General features: G+C 43.2%; 1 long non-coding RNA gene across 1 annotated transcript in view; it reads right to left on the reverse strand.

Moving 5' to 3' along the window:
* The window catches only part of LOC124612819, a 35,064-nt gene extending 18,342 nt beyond the window's left edge, over positions 1 to 16,722 (reverse strand). Inside the window, exon 1 of the long non-coding RNA XR_006979573.1 lies at positions 16,538 to 16,722. This is a non-coding gene — a long non-coding RNA (uncharacterized LOC124612819). The remainder of the gene's footprint in view (positions 1 to 16,537) is intronic.
* Between the last annotated feature and the right edge of the window lie 389 nt (positions 16,723 to 17,111).

Consider the following 17,111-nt stretch of genomic DNA (forward strand, 5'->3'; position numbering starts at 1 on the left):
TTTCACTGACGCACATGTACATTACCATGAGGGGTGAGGTACACGTACACACGTGGTTTCCGTTTTCAATTACGGAGTGGAATAGAGTGTGTCCCGACATGTCAGGCCAATAGATGTTCAATGTGGTGGCCATCATTTGCTGCACACAATTGCAATCTCTGGCTTAATGAACGTCGTACACGCCGCAGCACATCTGGTGTAATGTCGCCGCAGGCTGCCACAATACGTTGTTTCATATCCTCTGGGGTTGTAGGCACATCACGGCACACATTCTCCTTTAACGCACCCCACAGAAAGAAATCCAGAGGTGTAAGATCAGGAGAACGGGCTGGCCTCAGAGGACACAGTAGTATATAATTTTCCAAAGGGGACGTTTCAGCAGGTCTTCTGAATGAAGCTTGAAATTACTGAAACTTAGTAAAAACGACTTGGCTGTCCATACAGCGTCTCGCTGCCTTCGAAAGATCCCGCCATGTTAATCTGCAGGAGGAGGCTGACGTGGATGCGAAATCGGTCATTGGTTGCGTCTGTGGCTAAGTTCAACGAAGCCAGGAAATTTTCTGTCACCCACTCATAGGCTCAAAGAGGCGGCTTGTTGCTCGGCTAAAGAGGTGTGGAGTGGTAGTCTGGCGACAATACATCCGACGGTGAGTAGCCCTGGCACTGAAGTTATTTTGCATCGTTTGCTTCCGATAAAGGAAGATGTCTGTTATCGCATTTTTCGGTCTTTACGTCATTTAGATTGGCTGTGCTACGGATATTCCGAGCGCAGACGATTAAGAAGACGCCTTAAAAATAGCTGCTGCCAGCCCCTGACTCTTGTTTCACGCGTCAATCACTATACGCTCCCTGAAACTTGGTGCTAAGAAATTGTGTGGAGCTCTCTTTCTGCCTCTGTCTATGGACAATGTGATGGGAGTTCGGCAGCACAGTCGAGTTTCTATAACTACTAATTTATTTACGTTAGCCAGCCCTAGCTGTTATAATATTGCGGAAAACATCTTTTTTTGTAGTGCCTGAGCTGAGCGGGGTCCCACACCTTCAAAGGTGGCCTAAATCCGGTTTCTTACGCCACTTTCTAATGTTGTCTACCGCAGGTTGTGTATTTCTAAGAAGTTCTGCTTGTTATGTTCTGCTCATAATAGCATTCTTCTGGGCCCCATCAAAAACAGAACTACTTCTCCTTCCACATTCATTTGTTAAAAATGGACTCTGTCAGAGGCTCTGCAACATGTGAAATCGTATCTGATATGTGACTTTCTGGCGAATGGTGCCCAGGGGTGGATCGTCAAAGCGAAGTTTCATTGATCTGTGACGCTGCCAGCGAGTCCTTCCATGAATTTCACTAAGCACGGCCTCCACTGTCAGCCTACATGACCAGCAGCACACCTGTGAACTTGCAACTCAGCTCAGTGTGCCTCCAAAGTGGTCTCTTCAATGGATGAACTGTGCAACTGGGTATGGAAACGTAACCTACACCAAGGACTGACAATCACTGGTACTGATACAAACCTAACAGTGAAGATTAATGGTTCCAATTGGACAGGTCTGTTTAATTCTAGTTTACATCAGATTTGGGACAGTTCTGGAAAAACTGTTGTGTGACAACCTACAAAACAAATACCTGATTTTTTTCCCTTGACAACGGGAACAAAGTCAAAACAGGCACAATGAAATGTGTTGGTGAGATCAAGACTTATCTGAACTAGTAGGAATAATCCCAGATAATGTCCTAAACCACGAAACCATCAAGTCCAAAATTCACAAATGGCAAGCTGACCAAGGGTAAAAACCAAAGAAGAAATTGGAAGAACATGACCTGAAGACAGAAAGGAAGCCCACAGGGAATGAAAGAAATATGGGCAGAAATGGAAGCAAATGCCCACTTCTAAGTGCTTTGTGTTGTCGTAATGGGCTCATTCTCAAATACTAACAAAATAATATTTTGACAATGAAAAAAAATCAGTCAATAAAATCACTGAGAAATTCAGAGGAGTTGATATTATTATCATTGGAAGATAAGTGAATCATCATTAAGTATCACTCATGGTTGCAAAATATAGTTTACTTCTTAGTATGTACCATGGATCATATCAGCAATATCTCACTATAATGTGGAATTGGAGGTCAAAGATCAACGTTTTCATGAGACAGATAATTCATCAAAAGAATAGCTTACGCTTATGAATTATGCTTTTCTTCTTTTTAAGTTCAGTAGATCATGAATACAACAACTGTCTTCGATGTATATGTATGAATAGGCTTACAAATATAATATACAGGGTGATTTTTTCCACCGTGTACAAACTCCAGGGATTGGTTGATCAGAAGATATGGAACAAAAAAGGTCTAAAGAAATTATGTTCGGAAACGCATGGTTACCATGCTAGAGACCATTAATTCAACCATTGTTTGTTACAGAGACTGCAGTCTAATACTTGCAGTCACAGTTACAGTATGCATGGTTTCCTCCTAGAGGGCAGTATCGTTCTTCATACATCATGCCCTAGCGCCCTCTCCTGCCATAGTAATTGGTAATGTTGTGTCCTATTCATTTCACTTGTTGACCATCTTGTAGTGGATGTGCTACATAGTTGTACACAGTGGTTCTGTATTTGAATAGAGATTTTACCGACGTAGTGTTTACTTACGGAAAGGCAAATGGCAACAGGCAGTAGGCAGCAAGGCTGTGTCAGGAGACCTATCCCCGGCACAACAATCGCAGCATTCAGTGTTTGCAACAATGTCTCGTCGTTTGTCTGAGACAAGGTTGTTTCAGGAAGAGGGAAATCATGAGGGATGTACCCGAATTGTTCAGACACCAGACTTGGAGGTAAACGTGATTAACACTGTGGAAGGTGAACGCTGTGTCAATACCGGTCAGATGGTCCGCCAGTACAGGGTAAGCCAGACAATCGTGTGGAACATTCTCCATGATCATTGTTACTGCCCTTATCACTCAGCCTGTGCAGGCCTTACTAGCGACAGATTTTCGACATCGGCAACAGTTTCATCACTGGATTCCTCATAAAGCAACCACGATTGTTGGATTTGTGTCATCCATCCAATTCACAGATGAGGCCACCTTCACGCAGGGTGGTATCTTCAACTTTCACTACAGTCATCTATGAGACAGTATGCAGAGCCCTCAAGGTATGGTGACAGCGAATCATCAGCACTAGTGTGGGCAGGGATAATTGGCGACCGTATTTTGGGACCAGTCTTCTGTCCACGTCACCTAACAGGCCGGAACTATCAGCGTTTCTTGTGGGTGACTTTTCCTCCCCCACTGGAAGAAGTTCCATTGATGATTCGAAGGGTTACGTAGATGGTACATGATGGTACTCCAGCCCACTTCACTGACAACATCCAGACGCATCTCAGTTGTGTCTTCCCTGGTCGATAGGTCGGACGAGGGGGTCCAATTGCATGGCCTAGTCATTCCCTGGATCTCAGCCTGTGCGATTTCTGGTTATGGGGCCATCTCAAAAGTATGCAGAGCCCATTCCAGATATGGAGATAATGGAGCAATGTATTCATGCTGACTTTGACACTGTTCATATGCAGCCTGGCCTATGTGAATGTGTGAGACAGAACATGTTGTGACAGGTACACACATGCGTTGAGCCACATGAAAACCATTTACAGCACATACTATAACTGTGGCTGCATGGTATAGCGTGCATTATATTGCAGTGTCTGCAACAATATGTGACTGAATAATTAGTCTCTATTATGGAAAGGATGCACTTCCAGACATACGTTCATTAGTCCTTTTTTTCGATGAGAGGTCATCGATTAATTCCTAAAGTTTGTACATGGTGGAAAAAATCACTCTGTATAATATAAGAGAAAAATATAGTTACATGTTGACATTTTCATGATTTATTCTATCATTATCTCAGTCTAGAGTTAAATCTAGCAAAAGAAATCAATATTAGCTACACATAAATTCATCTGTTGCAGAGTAGTAGTAGTAGTAGTTTTCATTAAAAACAAAAATTCTGTAAAATAATGATTATTTCATTTGTGGTTTCATTATTCCTGAGTGAATGGGAGGAAGATTTAATTGCTTCATTACTTTCAGTGATTACCATTGGCTTCTCTGAAGCATCTTGGAGCACAGACAAAATGTATATACTACCCTTGAAGAGTACACATTTATATATATATTTTAGGGCAAGTAGCTTGTCACTTATCAGTCTTACCAGTCTTCATATGCTATTGTATAAAAATGTGATAGTTTCAGATAGATATTGTCATCAAACGTTTTGATACTTGCAAAAGTGGTTATGAAAGTAATCAATATAATTCATAATCATTTGACATAAACTGTACTGGAGCAAATAACACAGGTAGCTGTGATTTATATACTGTATATTGGCCAAAAATAGAAACTTATATAAACCACTGAAGCCCGAAATTATTTATTTCTATTTTTAATGAGTTCATAGTACTCACTTGCACAGTATCAAAACTAAATTAGCTCATTTTACAAAAATGTAAATGAAAAACAAGAACATCAAAATGAATAAAGAGATGTTCTTTAGTATCAAAATAGAAAAAAATAAATGTTCTGTGAAATTCTTCTTTAATCGAAAAGCTAAGAAGTGAACAGCAACCATAATAATACAACTAAACGTTTTGAATGCAAACAACTGAGAAATGACAAAAATTCTTTAATTTCCCAAATGATTACTTTCACACTAGAACTAGTTATACTGCTGCATATAAGTTTAATATGTACACTCATTTTTAAAGATGCATTTCATACAACAGACACCCAAGCACTTCTTTCTTGCAAACCAAAAAATCAATATTTACAATAGGAATTATTGGTACTAAGCTAGAAATATTACATCCTGTGTTACCCTTTGCACCAGTTTAGAACATGAATAAAAATGGGTTGCTGCCTTTAATGTTTATTGATAGATTTGTTGTTCAACCACTAGTAATGATATGAAATGGTATTAAAAAATGTGCCGAGTACTTTGAGGGGTGGTTGCACTCATCGAAACAATAAACTTGCGTCAGGAAAAACATACTTTCCAAGATAAACACGTGTTTATAGGAAAGGTATTGTGATGTCTCACAGTACTCTACCTATCATTAGGTAGTCAGTCAGCAGTCAGCTGTGGAGTCGTGGTGTAGGCTGCGTTAGTTTTCGTCGTGTTTGTGTGCTTTATTGTACTGTCAATCGTGAGTATGGCTCATGGCACTTTACCTTCTTCCAAACGCACTTATGTGTTTACTGTTATTGCACTGTTTGAACGTATAAATGCTGTAGTCCATTTACGTTTTCTCTCCTCCACCATTTGTTAGCAATGGAAGCCTGTTACTCGACAAGTGAAATGACTGATGTGATATTCTGCTGTGGTTTAGCAAATGGATGTAGCCTGCAAGCCTGTGCTCTCTAAGCTGAAAAGTATCAACAATGCAGAGTGACCTCTGAAAAGCTGGTTGACAGACTTTTCCAGCGTATGCTGCGTTTGGTGGAAGAAACCCTTGGGACCAGTGTGCGACGATTAGCAGCAGCAGGAGGCGTGTCCCACTCTCTTGTCTGGGGGTTACTTCACGAACAACTGAACAATTGCTGTACCTGTATCCTCTACAGTGTGTTCAGGCCCTAAGGCCACAGGATCATCATGGCAGACGGCGGTTCTGTCAATGGCTGTTGCAGAAGTATGCTGCAGATCTACTGTTCACACCCAAGATTTTATTTACCGATAAGGAGGGTTCACAAGAGATGGTGTTGTGAATTTCCATAACCAGCATATATGGGCAGATGTAAATACCCAATCAGTTCAGGGAAGACGGCATTCACACCGATTCTCAATGAACATATGGGCCGGCGTACTTGGCAGTAGATGAATAGGGCCACACGTGCTACCACAAAGTTAACTAGGGCATATTATCTGGACTTTCTCATTAATATATTGCCTACTTGCTGGAGGCTGTGTCATTGCAGCAACGAATAAATATGTGGTTCATGCATGATGGCTCACCAGTGCACTTTCGTCACAATGTGCGCGAACATCTGACACAGACATTTCAGGACCGCTGGATTGATTGGGGGGAGGGGGCACACCTTGGCTCGTTCTTTCCCTAGATCTCAATTCCCTATACTTTTGGTTGTGGGTACACTGGAAGGAATTGGTCTACACCAAGCCAATCAACGATGTGAGGACAATACAGGGTCGCTTCTTCAAAGGGTGCCAGCAAGTACAACAACAACTGGGTATACTTGAAAGGGTGCGTCATTCCTTACCCCCGTGGCGCAGAGGGATGCCTTGTCGTGAATGGACGCCACTTTTAACACCTCCTGTAAAAACGTTTCTTGTTTCGATGAGTATTACAATTTCTCAAAGTATTCGATACTTTTTTTTGAGCACACTGTATAATTGTTTCATATAGCTATTCTAGACCAAGGAGGTGTCATATACAATCTAAAATATTGGCAATATACTGCCCAATAAGTTATCTTTGGCCTCCATCACCAATTCCCAGGACATTCTTCTCCTCCGTGACCAGCACAACGCAATAATGACTGATACACCTAGCGAACATCCATTGCCATAAGGATAACCACTCGCTCCCTTGCATAACTTAATTGCCTCAGCAGCATATCTTTTCTCCATTCACTTAATGAGACTACATTCAGTTTTGCGTAACAGAGTGATTAAGTTATAATAGTAGGTGTGCTATTCTTTCCTTGAACTGTGCTCCGAGATGCATCACTCAGAAAGAGAAAATGCTATTTTTCGCCACTAGAAGTGGAAATAAACGTGAAAATTTCGTCAAGTTTTAAAAAGTGATATGTGTAGGTGTTGACACAATCTCTATCCTGGCAAGCTAACAACACCATTCTTAAGACAGTATTAGTGTTATAGATTCTACTGCCCACCAATTCAGCTGTACGATCAAATGCCAACTGGGAATGTGAGGACTGTGTTGGTTATATCCTAGGCTGTTAAGGGTAGTTCTAGATAACTTCATAATGGTTTTAGAAAGTTTACCTCCTCATCTAGATGAATTCTAAATGTAGATTACACTTTACACCAACAACGCAAAACCTGTAGGTATCAGCACACATTTTGTGACTTCTGTGTTGTAAATTAACATATAAAAACAGAAAATATCAAATCAGTAGAAAAACCGATCAGATTAAATCAGTAAAAAAAAGAGGATTAGAAAATAACGTCAAACTTCCCAGAATATGATCAGATTTAAATATTTGTAAGCAACAAAGGGCTATACAGGATGTAACAAATACTTGAACGAAGTTAGGGGAGTGGGGGGGGGGGGGGGGAGGGAGGGGGAGATTTCTCTCACTAAAAGGAAACAGTTACACATATTCGGAAATTCTCAATTTTTAAATTTGGTAATGGAAATGGAAATGCCGTGTGGCTAGGGCGTCCCATCGGGTAGACCGTTCGCCTGGTGCAAGTCTTTCGAGATGACGCCACTTCGACGACTTGCGTGTCGATGGGGATGAAATGATGATGATGAGGACAAAACACAACACCCAATCCCTGACAGGAGAAAATCTCCGACCCAGCCAGGAATCGAACCCGGACCGTTAGGTATGACATTCCGTCGCGCTGACCACTCAGCTACCAGGGGCAGACAGAACATTTTTCAAAGTTGTCAAGTGAAAAGCCTATAACTTTTTCTACGTTTGCCACTACCCATGGATGTACTCGTCTCCACGTCTAAAAGTCTTGTAGACAGTGGGGCAACAACGAAACACACAATTCACACGTCGACAAAGCATATCAGCGAATGGCTAACAATGAGCAGTGCCATTACACATAAAGCAACGCACAAACTGGATGACATCAGTGACTGATAGATGATAATGAAATTGAAAAATTTCAGCTGCTGCGAAATTATGTAATCCCAAGCTCGCAGTGAGATAAGTCTAGAACCTTGGACGATGTCAAATGGTTTCACCATTTTCCATGGCAATTTCATGAAGCATCCGCTGCAGGAATAAATTATCTTAGGTGGTCACACAGAGAACACAACAAGGAATGAACATAGGAGAATGTGTGGGCATGGAATTGGTCATCCCTTGCCTACACAACTACGAGGCCCATACTCGAAGAAATGAGCAACAACTCTGTCAATTTCTAATCTTTATTTTTTATACAAACCATGTACATCATCTCCATCTACATACTCTTTATTTCTTTTCAGCAGAGTATCTATTTCTCTGTACACATTTTTTCCATCGTTCCACAAGTTTGAAAAACGCTCAAGCTTCCCAAAAGAGATTGACACTGCTGGCCAAACATCCTCCATCGTCTGGTAGCACGGGCATCGCATCTGTTCCTTAACAGAACCGAAAAGGTGGTATTCGGGGGTTCCCAATTCGAGATTATTGGGAGGATACGAAAGAGTTTCCCACCCAAATGTTCTGATCTTCTCCAAAGTGGCATGTGTAGTATGAGGACGCGTCCTATTCTGTTGTAAGATGACCTCCTATCCAGGGAGTTTATCACGCAATGCAGGACGGAGCTTCAAAAGTATCTGGATACAGTGCACAACATTTACGGTTTGTCCGTGTTCAAGAAAATAAATCGGAATATTTCCCCATGGCATTCCATAGAGACAGTTCGAGGGCGATCGCTACCAGGCTTATCGTGGATACTCGTGTTTCCATCTTTGAAATGTTTGGCGGCGCATCTCCTAACACTGCTGGCACCTACGCAGGTATCTCCATAGGCACACTGAAATTTGGAGCGAATTTCAGAAGCATTTTGCCTCTTCAACAGAGAATTCAATGACAGCAAGTTGCCAAAACGAAACATAGTTGTCGACCATGTTGGAAGAACTGCCTGTAGTCTCGCGGTAGATGCTAATGGCGTCACAGTTTAGTCACATGTGGTTTAAAGTCTCTATATTACAATCGAGCAGTCGTTTTTGTTACAGTGTTGGAATAGGAGTTTAAACAATGCGTTGTCACGACTTTCAGTATTACCCTTGTATCATTGATAACATCATCCAGTGCCCTTCGAACAACGTAACTGCAGGATTTTTCTTGGTTTAGTCATGCGAATAAAACACTGACTGAACAGGCATACACCGTTGAGGATATAAACTTTAAATTCACGTATTTTTACATCTCGCAATAGTTCGGTGCACAACAAAAACGCGCACTTCCCAACTGAACAAAGAAAACAATACAAAAACGTTTCACATATACTTAGTCATTTATCTGTACGTGACCGATCTGTCGATCCTCTGATAGTTGCAACAGCCTCCCCTCTCCTCCCCCTTCCTTTTGAATCTCCAGATCCCTGGGAATACTGGAAACTGTTTTTGATATGCCCACTCTTCCTACTACACCTGGACGTTGTGGTCTAGGTGATTTCAATTCCAGGCGTTCCTGCGTCGGCTGCTCCTCCACGACCCAGTCCGAGGACTTGTCAGCTGCGTGAGGTGATGAGTGTGGGAGGAGGTGCCTGAAGGTGTAAGGGGAGAGACCAGAGGCCCCCTCTCCATCGAATCCGCTTCAAGGTATGCAGAGTTCAGATGCTCGATAGATACTTTTTCCTCTCCATCGTTTCATCAGATCTTGAAGTAAGTTTGCTCCTCTAAGGACGACTTTGAATAATCCTGTGTACAGCGGCTTTAACGATAGGTGGACAGTATCATCCCCGAATCAACCATGCGTGGTTTTGCACAGTTCAGCGTGGATGAATACCGGTTTGGTGTCGTGTGGGTTAGGCATAGAATGGCGGAGCAGGACCGTATTCTTTTGTAGATGTTTCCCAAACTCTGTATGTTCCTCTTTCTGTGGGAAAAGCTGGGCCTATCTATGGGTAATTCAGCTGGCAGTCTTAAGTTTTCGCCTTAGCCAACGGGGCTGCAGTGTAGCCTGCATCCTCCGCCAATGCAGTCCGTAAACCGGCAAGTATTGGGGATAAAGCCTCAGTCCAATGCTCGCCTCGGCACATTAGTGGGTCCGATTTAGCCTCTCCACCATACCCTGACTTGCGGAATGGTAGCTGTCCTTGAAAAATGAAGGATGCATTCTCTAGAGTTAGGCACATGAGCTAACCTTGATCTACCATCATTCCGATTTGTGATGCTCTGGATCATGTATCACTAATGCGGTGCGAAACAGCAGCAAATTTTAGATGACTCTGATGTTTCAGACTGTAAATACGAGGGTCATTCCATAAACCGTGGCAGCTATGGTTTATCTCACGATAATGTGAGGACTTAAGAATTCCACGGTGTGCTTTGAACCGGAAGGCATTGTGTATCTGAATGCCAACATAAAACAAGCTTCCAGTACAGGAGGTCGCGACAGGGGATGAAATGAAACAAACCCGTTGAAACTCTGTGTAAGTTTATTGTTTACGAGTACAAATGCAACAAAAATGAATCAAAATCAACTACTGTCCTTCAAAATAGCCCCCAGTGGATCCACACGGCTTTGCTAACGATGGGGAAGGCGTTGTTTGCCATTAGCATTGTTGTCAACGTGTGCCGCCTGTTGCTGAAATGGTTCAAATGGCTCTGAGCACTATGGGACTTAACTTCTGAGGTCATCAGTCCCCTATAACGTAGAACTGCTTAAACCTAACTAACCTAAGGACATCACACACATCCATGCCCGAGGCAGGATTCGAACCTGTGACCTTATCGGTCGCGCGGTTCCATACTGTAGCGCCTAGAACCGCTCGACCAGTTGCCGAAATGCCGTGAGGATATCCGCCCTGTCTGCAAAACGCCTCCCAAGCAATGATTTCTTCAGTTGTGGAATGAGGTCGAAGTCGCATAGATTGGGGTCGGGTGAGCAGCGTGGGTGGCGGAGGATTACTGCCCCCTCTCTCCCCCCCCCCCCCCCCCCCCTCCCGTTGCACACAACTCTTGATGACATCTGCAGTGTGGGCTGCAGCGTTATCATGGACTATGACTGCATTAACCAGCAGTACCAGACGTTCTCGTCGTCACCCACACTGCCCGTAGTTCTGTATGACACCGAGTAGCGTTTCTGCCAGCGAGAAAGGCAATATCCACGTATGTTTGCTGTCCCACTCTGCTTATATCCATGTTGTAGCATTGCCAAGCTCTCACAACGTTTCAGGCGCTGATACCGAGCCTTCGTCGGATGCGGACGTAGTCTGTCGGTTGATTTCGGCACTCTTGGTTGCGATCTTTGAAATGTATTTACTGCGATTAAGTGATGCCACATGTTTGCAAGATACATCATAGTTGTCATGACTTATGTAATGACCTCCTTACGTTTCGGTACAACCATGTTGCCTCTTGTCCAATACTTTTTTGTGGCCATTCACAACTACTTCCTAAAGTGAATATTGTACCTTACGTAAGTCTCAAATATAAATGTGTCTCGATGTCAGCTCATCGCCATTGGGGATGTAATGTGTGTATTGGTACGTCACTAGATTAACAAAGTGTTAATTACAAGCTTCAGCTGTTGGAGTTCACCTAAAATATAAGATCTTAAACTTACATTATATTTGAAAGACAAATGATTTTTGGGTATATATTTACACTGTCTTCCTTTCTCGTTTTGGGATGAGGGATATGACAACCCTTCTTCCCTCCTCCCTGAAAAAAGTTCACGGAAATATTTCTGACACACCCTATGGACGGTATCAGCGTTCAATAAACCTTTTTTAAAGTTTGCTTCTTGCTTATCTACTGCTGAAGAGCACTAGTCGATGGCACTTCACAACTCGTTATTTTTTATGATCGGTCTAGCTCAGCCGTTCTCATGTTCTTTTTGTTTCAACTTTTTTATTTTCAGTGTCAAAGTAACAATAATAGTATATAAATAAATGTACCCTCGGGAATGTTTTCAGTATTTATTTCCTGACGAAAGATCCTTCATCTATGTGACGACCCAGCATTGCAGCCCAAGGACGAATAATTGAGGAGGCAGAAATGAAACTGACTGCAGCCCTCGAAGATCTGGCAGAATATCATGAAGACAACGTAGTTTACTCTACATCTAGATTTCTCCATGGCAGAATGTGCAGCGCCAGAATATACACAGCAGGCACATTGGCACCACTCTTAAGGAGACAGACCGCATTATAAGTGGGTATCTACGATCAACTTCATTTGACAAAATCAGGCAAAGCATTCCCGGATATTAGACGAAGAATAGCGGCAGAGGTTGAAAAACAAAATAAATAAATAAAATGAAAACGATTCAGGCATCCCATGTTTGAAAGCGAAGCATCATGTCCTAGGCTGAAATCGAGAAAGAGTTTTCTTAGAACAACTGCAGCAATTACATCACCTTCCGCTCGCCGAATAGAGCTGTGGCGGAATGAGGCAACTGGAAGTAATAGCTAAAACCTACATTAAAGTAAGAGCCCACTGCTGGTTTCCAACAACTCTACCACACGCGTAAGACTCTGAACAGAGCGTGAACCGGTTTGACGTGATGCTGAAAAGCATACGTCATGGACTTGAAAATTGGAAAAAGTGATCTTCAGTGATGAGAAGAAGTTTAACTTAGATGGTCCGGATGGATTTCAATATGATTGGCATGATCGGAGAACAGAGTTGCAGGTAAGAGTGAACAGAAATTTTGGTGGTGGAAGTGATATGATTTGGGCAGCATTCTGCACTAAAGGTGAACACAAGAACAAACTCTAATACATACACTCAGACGCTAGAGACAGAATTGATTAGAAGGTATGAGGACCTAGAGGAGGAAAGTTTAATGTTTCAACAAGATAATGCATCTGTCCAGGTATTTCCACAACAAAAAAGTAGTTTGAAGATGAAGATATCGATGCTTTGCCCCGGCCTGCACTTAGCCTGGACTTCAAGACCTTGAGAAACTTTTGGGTATACTTTCAAGACATGTTTATTGCAGTGGAAGGCAGTTTGAGGCCTTGTGCGAGCTGAAGACAGCTATAAGAGAAGAGTGGGCGAAAATTTCACTGCAAGAACTACAAAACCTTACAAAGTCAATGCCGATGAGAATTTTTGAGATGATTAGAAAGAACAGAGTTTGGGCAAAGTACTAACGATGCAATAATACAACAGGACAGAGAGCACATTTATACCAGTTTCCATCCAGAAAACGCAAACACCTTAATTTGTTGCTCGTGTTACGAAAGAAACTACGTAATTCCGTTATGACTGTTTTATCTCATTTGCATCTGATACGTGTCGCCGTTGGTGCCAGTCGCTTCTCTGTATTCATTTAAGATCTCTGCGACCAACTCTGTACCTCGTGGCCGCGGTTTTCCGCTTTGGTCGCTTTTCAGCTATTAAAGCGCACGACGCTGTGGGGAGAGGGCTGGTTTTGGGCGGGTGACTGGCGCTTCGGTGTGCAGTCTGTCGGCGGTCGCCCTTTGCGCATGCTCTGCCCCTTTCTGTCATGTGGGCAGTGGGGATGCGTACGGAGACGTGCGTGCGGTCGGCGAGTGTGTACTCCGTCTATTGAGAAGGCGGTGGTCTCGTTTGTGCTGCTAAACGATGTGAACATCTGAAAGTGACTTTGTAATGTATCAGCCTGCAACCGCTACCAAATCAAACGGTGGAAATTATTCAAAAAAATGTTCAAATGTGTGTGAATTTCTAAGGGACCAAAATGCTTAAATCATCGGTCCCTAGACTTACAAACTACTTAAACTAACTTATGCTAAGAACAACACACACACACACTTGCCCTACGGAGGACTCGAACCTCTGGCGGGAGGGAAATTATTCAGATGCTTAAAGTCTTGCTGTATATATGCATACTGAATTTCGTGCTGTTTGCAGTTAACGTCTCTCCCAGTGTTATCTGTTTCGTATTGGCCACTAGTGTACAATTTATTGAACAGTGGTTACCTGTGTGAATGAGGTTTGCCTGTTTTGGACGGACTTGAGATACGGGCAAGGTGTGTATATCTAAGCGCGTGTCTGTGCACTCCGAAAAAACCACAGGTTCGATATTCTGGCTGTCTGCTGGTATTTTGGTAATTTGTTCAGAGGTAAACAAGCATTCACTCTCTAGTTCTGTAATTAGAACCAGCGGGAAGTAGGAAAAATGTTTGGTAAAAAAATTAAAAATGATGAAAAGTTTATCATGTGCTAGAGTCCTGTCGTACTGTAACTATTCAGTGTGTGTTTATGGAATGTATACAATATAATTAATCGTCTCTAGGACTATGAGTTAAGAGTTCGTGATTTGTCACTATGACCAGCTTCTTATGTATTTGAGTATATTATCACTTCCTGCTCTGGCAGTAATAAACCTGTCTGCACATATTAATGACAAAGTGGTGCAGATATTTAAAGTGGTTAATTCTGAATGTAAATGGCTTGTGGGTCTCCTGTGGCCGTATTCCTGTTTTGAAATTTTTCTAAATTTTTAAGGATTTTGTTACTCTGGATACTGCCCAATTGGTGGTTTCATGTTGTTGTTTCAGTGGTATAATTAGCGATGCACGTCGTCCGTTGTCGCTGGTCTTTCAACTGGGGGACGACGCCTTGGCGGCGGCCAGTTTGAATTGTAATCGATAGTACGGTCGCTATGTTTATAAGTAGACTCCAGTTCTTCGCCGAATTTACGTTGAGTATTTTATTATTTGTTCGTGATGACGCCGAGGCATCCGTCTATACTTATTCACCGTTCCTTTCAGCTTTCATTCAGGCTCGATCTGAGTTGTAGTTTCCGCGCACCTCTGATGTGTCATTACTTGTCACTGAAAGTTTGTAATATCTGAAAGATGTCTTTCATTGTACCGATATTAGAGAAGGAGCGTTACTACTCACCATATAGCAGAGATGCTGAGTAGCGATAGGCACAACAAAAAGATTCACACAATTATAGCTTTCGGCCATTAAGGCCTTTGTCAGCAATAGACACACATACACACACACACACACACACACACACACACTCAAACGCAACTTGCACACACGCCTGCATTCTCAGATAACTGAAACAACACTGCGAGCAGCAGCACCAGTGCATGATGGGAGTGGCGTCTGGGTGGGGGAAGGTGGAGGCTGGGGCAGGGAGGGGAAGGGATAGTATGGTAGGGGTGGCGGACAGTGAAGTGCTACAGTTCAGACGGAGACCAGGAGAGAAGGTGGGGAGGGGGGAGGGAGGAAGTAGCGGAAAGGAGACAAATAAAAATAAATTAAAAAAGTGGGTGTGGTGGTGAAATGACGGCTGCGTAGTGCTGAATTGGGAACTGGGATGGGGCTGGATGGCCGAGGACAGTGACTAACGAAGGTTGAGACCATGAGGGTTACAGGAACATAGGATGTATTGCAGGGAAAGTTCCCATCTGCGCAATTCAGAAAAGCTGGTGTTGGTGGGAAAGATCCATACGGCACAGCTCCACTGCTTTTCTGAATTGCGCAGGTGGGAACTTTCCCTGCAATACATCCTATGTTCCCATAACCCTCCTGGTCTCAACCTTTGTTAGTCACTGTCCTCAACCATCCAGTCCCATCGCTGTTCCCATTACAGCACTACACAGCCATCATTTCACCATCACATCCAGTCTTTTAATTTCTTTTTATTTGTCTCCTTTCCACTACTTCCTGTCCCCCCCCCCTCCCCACCTTCTCTCCTGACCTTCATCTAAACTGCAGCACTTCACTGCCTGCCATCTCCACATACTATACCTCCCCTCCCTGCCCCAGTCTCCTCCTTACCCCTTCCTCTACCCCCCCCCCCCCCTCCCCCACAGTTGCCACTCGCATCACGCACTGGTGCTGCTGCTCGCAGTGTGGTTTCAGTTATCTGAGACTGCAGATGTGGGAGCAAGTTGCCTTTGCATGAGTGTGTGTGTGCGTGTATGTGTATGTGTGTCTATTGCTGACAAAGGCCTTAATGGCCGAAAGCTATAATTGTGTGAATCTTTTTGTTGTGCCTATCGCAACTCAGAATCTCCACTATAAGGTGAGCAGCAACTTTTGTTCTCTAATATTGATACATTCCATCCTGGATTTTCCATTGTTTGATTTCATTGTACTGAGTTTCTAATATCTTATTCAGAAAGAGAAATTGAGTTGTTTCTGCTGCTATATCTTGAAAGATGTCCTGCTTATGTGGAAGTTCTTCTCAGTAAAGCATTTATTGTTTGTATGGTGCTTAACATTTATGTAAAGAGGGTTTTAAAATTATTTATTGTTTGGGATGGGCTTTGACGCCTGTAGAAATCTTGTCTCCTTAGTAATGTTTCAAATTCTAGGGCAATTATGTATATTATTCCAGGGGAACAGTAGTTTACTATTGTGATGCAATTTTTAAATAAAATCTGTTGGAAATTACAAGCCAGAGTTTGTGTTTGATTGTTAATTATTGCCTTGTCTTTGTTAAGTTAAAGTATCTTGAATGTGTGTCCCAGATCTCAATCTACTACTTTCGTAATAAATTCGATACATGTACCGTTGAGACACCATATTACTTTCGTAGGAAAGTTGAAATCGAACCAGAGGTTTAGCAGGAGTTACGAATAAAACGAAATAATACAAGGAAAAATTATTTGTGTAGGCAGTGTAGATTTGTAACTATCGTTTACAGGCGGCCTACCTGTCTTGTTGATGCAGTTGAAGCGGTCCATCTCGCAGCGGCTCCTAAAGGCGCTGGTGCTGGTGGAGTTGCCGCTGCCGGGCATGCTCCCACAGACAGGGTAGCTGTAAGCCGGGCACCGCTTGCATGGGCCGTCCTTGCTGGCAGCCACCGACAGCAGCAGACAGCCTGTGAGGGGTATAAAATACAGCATAGTCACCAGTCTGTGAAGGCCCAACGGTACTGACCGGCCGCCGTCTCATCCTCAGCCTACAGCCGACACTGGATGCATATATGGAGGGGCATGTGGTCAGCACATCGCTGTCCCGACCGTATGTCCGTTTGCGAGACCGGAACCGCTACTTCTCAATCAAGTAGCTTCTCAGGTTGCCTCACAAGGGCTGAGTGCACCCCGCTTGCCAACAGCGCTCGGCAGACCAGATGGTCACCCACCCAGGTGCTAGCCCAGCCCGACAGCGCTTAACTTCGGTGATCTGACGAGAATCGTTGTTACCACTGCGGCAACGCCGTTGGCGCAGTGCAGGAATGACGGCCTAGTAATAAATTTGCCAAAAGTATTACCTGAAAACCAAAA

The sequence above is a fragment of the Schistocerca americana genome, chromosome 4, assembly GCF_021461395.2.
Source record: "Schistocerca americana isolate TAMUIC-IGC-003095 chromosome 4, iqSchAmer2.1, whole genome shotgun sequence".
Lineage (NCBI taxonomy): Eukaryota > Metazoa > Arthropoda > Insecta > Orthoptera > Acrididae > Schistocerca > Schistocerca americana.